Below are 6000 nucleotides of genomic sequence, written 5' to 3'. Positions count from 1 at the left end.
GAATCCACCTGAAACAACAGAGGGGAGAGGATATGGAGTCAGGAGCAATGGTGCTGCATTCTTCAAGGGAGAAAAGTCACATGAGTTAGATTTGCTGAGTGTTCGGCTAGAGACATTTATGGTTGATTCATACTTTATGTGCAATAGGCGGTCTAACATAGGGGTTGCTGTGAAATTGAGGCTAGTGGTAGAGATAAACTTGGGTATTAAAAAATATGAAAATTGACCATGACTGTGGATAACGTCTCCAGGGGCAGCTGGTCAATAAGGAAAAGGAGGGTGTCAAGATGAACTTTGGAGTGCAAAAATCAGGCAAGGTATAAAACATGCTGCCAAATCACTATCACCCTTTTGTCACACAGGAATAATAGTTAAAATTACTCCTGCTACCTTAGCAGAAACCTGTGTTATTCTGGAAAACAGGCTGGACAACCCAATTACAGCAGCCTTTGTAGATTAATCATATATATTACTATTATTAGGAATAAACTTAGTCATATGTACACCAATAACTTAGTTAAAAGCAGTCAGAGCAGATTCAGAAGGAAAGATCCTGTTTGATTAACTTTCTCACCTTTGAGGAAGTGGCAACCCAAGAATACTGTGGTAAGCCTTATAATCTAGACTGATATTCCAATGCAGTACAGAAGACATGCTTCACTGTCGGAGATGTTAAATGAAGGCACCATCTGTCCTCTCAGGTGGACATAAAAGACTCCATGTCACAATTCTGAAGAACAAGAGAATTCTCCTTAGTGCCTTGATCAATATTTTATGCCTCAACGAAAATCAGATCTGGTCTTCATCACAATGCTCATTGAGGCATTATTGTGCACAAATTGGCTGTTATGTTTCCTACATTAGTAACTACACTTAAACAGTATTTAATTAGCTGAAAGGTGTTCTGGGGTGTGCAGAGGTCTGAGTAAACACTATATAAATGCAAGTCTTTCTTTCATTTCTTATGATGTGCTCCATTCAACTTCCAAAAGGCTCTTGATAAGGTTGCACATGAAAGGCTATTAATTATCTGTGGGGGAATTCAGTAAACACTAGTAATGGATAAGCAGCTAGCTGAAGGCTAGCTGGGATGTGGGCGTCACTGCCTCAGCCAGCCAGAATTTATTGCCATCCATAATTGCCCTTGTTCATTGCTGTGAATCTGGATTCACATGTAGGCCAGACCAGGTGAGGACAGCAGATTTCCTTAGTGAGCCAGATGTGTTTTTTTTTACAATAATCAGCAATGGTTTCATGGTCATCATCAGACTTTTAATGAATTCAAATTTCACCATCTGCCATGGTGGGATTCAAACCCAGGTCCCCAAAGCATTACCCTGAGTCTCTGGAACATTAGTCCAGTAATAATACCACTAGACCACTGCCTCCTCTTTTCCTGTTGTTCCTGTTTCATGACTTATTGGTGGGATCACAACTGTTTCTAATTTATATAAATGATCTGAATTCAGAATCTCAATGAAAAGTGGTCAAATTTTCAGATGATACTAAGCGAATTGAGACAGTGGAATTGGAAGAGGCAGTTCAGAAATTACAGAACAAATTGAACAGAAACATATACATTGGCAGAGGAAATTCAATGCAGAAAAATGTAATGTGATAAAATAGAAAGTATATAGGTGGCATGCGTACTTTATAAATGGAGACAAAAAAGCTCAGATTGAAGCTGAAAAAAAGGCCGAGGTGTTCTAGTAGACTCAACACTAAATAATTTGAATAAATGCAGAGCAACAATCAACAAAGCCAATAGGATGCTGAACTGCACAGCCAGAGGAGATAATAATCAAACTCTTTAGTGCTCTAGTCACACCACACATTGAAGATTGCATCCAGTTGTGATTACCAATAAATGGGAAACATTCAGACACCGGAGACATTGTGAAGAACTTCGAGACTAATCTCTTATTTTGGGGTTCTGGATTGAGGAAATTGGGGCTTTTGAGATGAGAAAAACAGGAATCTATCTGAAAGGTGACCTTTACGGTCACAGAATCACAGAATTGTTACAGTACAGAATTTCATTCAGCCCTTTGTCTTTGTGCTGGCTCTCTGCAGGAGCAATTCATCAAGTGCCACTCCCTCACTCTCTTCCTGTAGTCCTGCACATTCTTCCAATATCTGATTCCCTTGTGAATGCCTTGACTGAATCTGCCTCCGCCACATTCTCAGGCAGTGCATTCCAGGTCCTAACCACTCATTGAGTGAAACAGTTTTGCCACTGGTCGCCATTGCTTCTTTCGCCAATTGTCTTAAATCTGGTTCTCGATTCTTCTACCAATGGACAGTTTATCTCTTTCTACACTGTCCAGACCCCTCATGATTTTGAATACCTCCATCAAATCTCCTTTCAACCTTCTCTTCTCGAGAGAAAAGTCCCAACTTCTCCAATCTATCTACATGACTTAAGTTCCTGGAACCACGCTGAAGAATCTTTGATCCCCTCTCTAATGCCTTTACATCCTTCCTAAAGTGTGATTGTTAAGGGTTTAGAAAAAAAAGTGAATCCATCACAATACTTTAAATTAAACCTCGAGTATAACTAGCAAATGGATTCAAAAGATAATTTTTGTATTTATATCAGCAAGTTCTTCTCCACACAAAGAATGATCAACATAATAAACTTCCAGATAGCGTAGTGGAGACTTACGCCCGGGAGCATTTCAGAAGCAATTGGGTGGTTTAATGGGGGAGATGATGATTTCTCTCCACGGGTGAATTAAGATAGGCCAAAATCGTTCCTTAATCATATTGTGTGTATTTGCTGTCACTCGTGCTTGCGTTTCTTCCACCTATCCTCAAAGTGGTGACTCACGCTGAGCTACAACTTCCCAGCAGTTTGTGAACACTCTGGTACCTCGCCCTTATGCCCATCTATCTATATACTGTGTAAACAGAGACTCGAAATATGGACCATTCCCCAAGCAGTCGCGTTCTTTTTCCTAGATTACTCCTTTCCCCAACGTTTTGGCCCTCATATGATAAAAACAAAAAGCTACTGCGGATGCTGGAAATCCAAAACAAAAACAGAATTACCTGGAAAAACTCAGCAGGTCCGGCAGCATCGGCGGAGAAGAAATCAGTTAACGTTTCGAGTCTTCATGACCTCGGTGGAGAAGAGATCAGTTAACGTTTCGAGTCTTCATGACCTTGAAGGGTCATGAGGACTCGAAACGTTAACTGATTTCTTCTCCACCGATGCTGCCAGACCTGCTGCGTTTTTCCAGGTAATTCTGTTTTTGTTTTGGCCCTCATGTTCCCCCAAGTGTTTGCACTATACACTGTAAATAGCTGGAAGCTCTCGTTGCTTATAGTTCCCTGAGACGTGATCACGTAACGAAACTTCCCTGGTGACCATCCCAAGATTCTGCATTTTCAGGTGTAGCAGTCAGGTTGCGCTGGGGACTGTGGGGATTGTAGTTCGCAGCAGCTCTTTAACCCTGGAGAGTGCGGGCTGAGGACTTCAAATCCCACATTGCAGTGGGGGAGTTGCTGCAGGTAGGGGGGCGCCGCGAGGGAGGAGCGGCTGGGAGGTTTACCTGGAGCTCGGAGTGTTTCTTGCGGACAGTAGGAGACGTGGACAAGAAGCAACTTTTTAACCCATATAAACATTACTGATGTACTCCGAGGAATCGTGTCTGTTTGAAGTTAATAACATGGTAAGTGGGGCGGTGTTAGCATTCCCGAGGGGGTGGGGAAGCTTCCGCACTCCATTGTGTACAGGCATTGGGTGGGTAATGGTATTTGGTTTACTGGGGAAACGAGTTTTAAATCGTATCTAAAGCAGTCATGTCGGAGAATGATTGGTTTACTACCACCAATTTTGATGCATTTTACTGTTTATGAAGAGGCGCTTCATGCACTTAAATATGATTGCTATCTAATTTTTTTGTGGACGTAACTTTCATTGATAGTCCTGCATAAAATGCGGTATATTTCACTTTGATGAATGCTGAAATAATATCGAGGCGGTTTGTTGTAAACGTGGGCATTTCAGAGCTTTGAAACCTCAATCCTGTGCAGTTTCTTTAGACCATATTTCCCACACTTTTCTCATTCTTTCTGCCTGGAACCACAGACTCATTTAAAAACGCAATGTTTTTAAACAATGTGAAGTGCAATTTTTATTTTAAAATAACCTGATTTCAAAAAGAAGCCTACTTCTTCATGGTTTCCTGGGTTCTTTGATTTTGTGGAACATTATGATTTTGCATAGCCAGATTGATATACTTCCCTTTTGAAATCCTGTTTTGTTTCTTTGCTGATGTACAGAAAAAGCCTTGTAGTGCGGGAAGGCATTCTAAACCAAGAGACAGTCTGGGTTTTAGAAGTCTCTACATCAGAGGCATATTCTTATAAAGATTTATAAGGTGAGAAGGCAGGGGATGTAACAAGCAGGGTGGATAAAGGGGAACCAGTAGGTGTGTGTTTGGATTTCCAAATTAAGATGCCACAGCTCATGGTGCTGGGGGTAATATATTGGCATGGATAGAGGATTGACTAACTAACAGGAAACAGAAAGTCAGGATAAATGTGTCATTTTCAGGTTGGCAAACTCTAAGTAGGGTGCCAAAGGGATTTGTACTGGAGCCTCAACTATTTGCATTCTATATTAATGATTTCGATGAAGGGACCACATGTATTGTAGCCAAATTTGCTGACAAGGCAAAGGTAGGAAAGCAAGTTGTTAGGAGGGCACAAAGAGTCTGCAAAGAGGTGTAGCTAGGTTAAGTGAGTGGGTAAAAAATGGCAGATGAAGTATAATGTGGCAAAATGTGAAGTCCACTTAAGTGGGAAGATTAGAAAAGCAGAGAGAATAGAATAGAGAGACTGCAGACTGCTCTGGTACAGGAGGATCTGGATGCCCTCGTACATGACTAAAAATGTTAGTATGCAGGTACAACAAGTAATTAAGAAGTCAAATGGCATTATGGTCTTTATTGTAAGGGGATAGAGTATAAAAGCAGGGAAGCCTTGTTACAACCTGGACAGGGCATTGGTGAGATCACACCTGGAGTACCATATACAATGTTGTCCTCTTAGGGATACACTTGCATTGGAAGCAGTTCAGAGAAGGTTCATTAGGCTTATTCCTGAAATGAAAGGGTTGTCTTATGGCGAAAGGTTCAGCAGTTTGGGCCTATTCTCATTGCTTTTTTTAGAAGAATGAGAGGTGATCTTATTGAAATATAAAATATTCTAAGGGGGCTTGATAGGGTGGATGCTGGAAGGATTTTTCCCCTAATGAGGAAATCTAGAACTAAGGGGCACCTTTTAAAAATAAGGGGTCTCCCATTTAAGATGAAGATGGAATTTCTTCTCTGAGGGTCGTTAGTCTCTGAAATTCTCTTCCGGAGATCAGTGGAGCTGGGTCATTGAATATATTCAAGTTAGAGAGATTTTTGATCTACAGGGGAGTCAAAGGTTATGGGGGTAGTCAGGAAAGTGAAGTTAAGTTCAGAAAGCCATGATTTTATTGAATGATGGAGCAGCTTTGAGGGGCCAAATGGCCACTCCCCTATTTCTTAGGTGTATCTTCAGTGATTTGGAGCAAGGGCAGTGATAGATGCACAGTCTTGATGGTGGATGGGTAAATGTGCTTCATCCTCTCCCCAATGTTTGTGTTTCTGCTGTAGAGATGCAGGAATGATGAAAGGTGTGTTTACTTATTTAGGATCTGGTTAAATGAAGTATGGGGATAAGAAGTCAAAGTCATGTTTCTACATCACTTTCCCATGTTTATTACTGTTATCTTGTTCTAATCTCTGTATGCTCATGGAAAATTCTTTAGGGCAATGGTGTCTGAAGAATGTGCCACAACATATTTGTGTGTCATAATTTTATGAAGTAAGAGGCCAGGGAATTTGACATTGTATCACTTCCCAAAAGGATAAAGTTCCATGTAGAAGGCAATTAATTAAACTCAAAGCCTTGGGGATTCACGATAAACGTGGAAATTAATAAGGGTAGGAAACAACAAGTGTT

The 6000-nt window shown here is 40.9% G+C and overlaps 1 protein-coding gene across 1 annotated transcript in view; it reads left to right on the top strand.

Moving 5' to 3' along the window:
- The first annotated feature begins 3531 nt into the window (after positions 1–3531).
- Positions 3532–6000, top strand: part of macc1 (MET transcriptional regulator MACC1) — a 74246-nt gene continuing 71777 nt past the window's right edge. The window contains exon 1 of the mRNA XM_078538861.1: positions 3532–3674. The gene's annotated coding sequence lies outside the window, so the exon portion shown is untranslated. The remainder of the gene's footprint in view (positions 3675–6000) is intronic.

This window comes from Cetorhinus maximus, chromosome 3 (genome assembly GCF_964194155.1).
Source record: "Cetorhinus maximus chromosome 3, sCetMax3.hap1.1, whole genome shotgun sequence".
Taxonomy (NCBI): Eukaryota; Metazoa; Chordata; class Chondrichthyes; order Lamniformes; family Cetorhinidae; genus Cetorhinus; species Cetorhinus maximus.
This window is presented reverse-complemented; position numbering and strand designations above follow the sequence as displayed.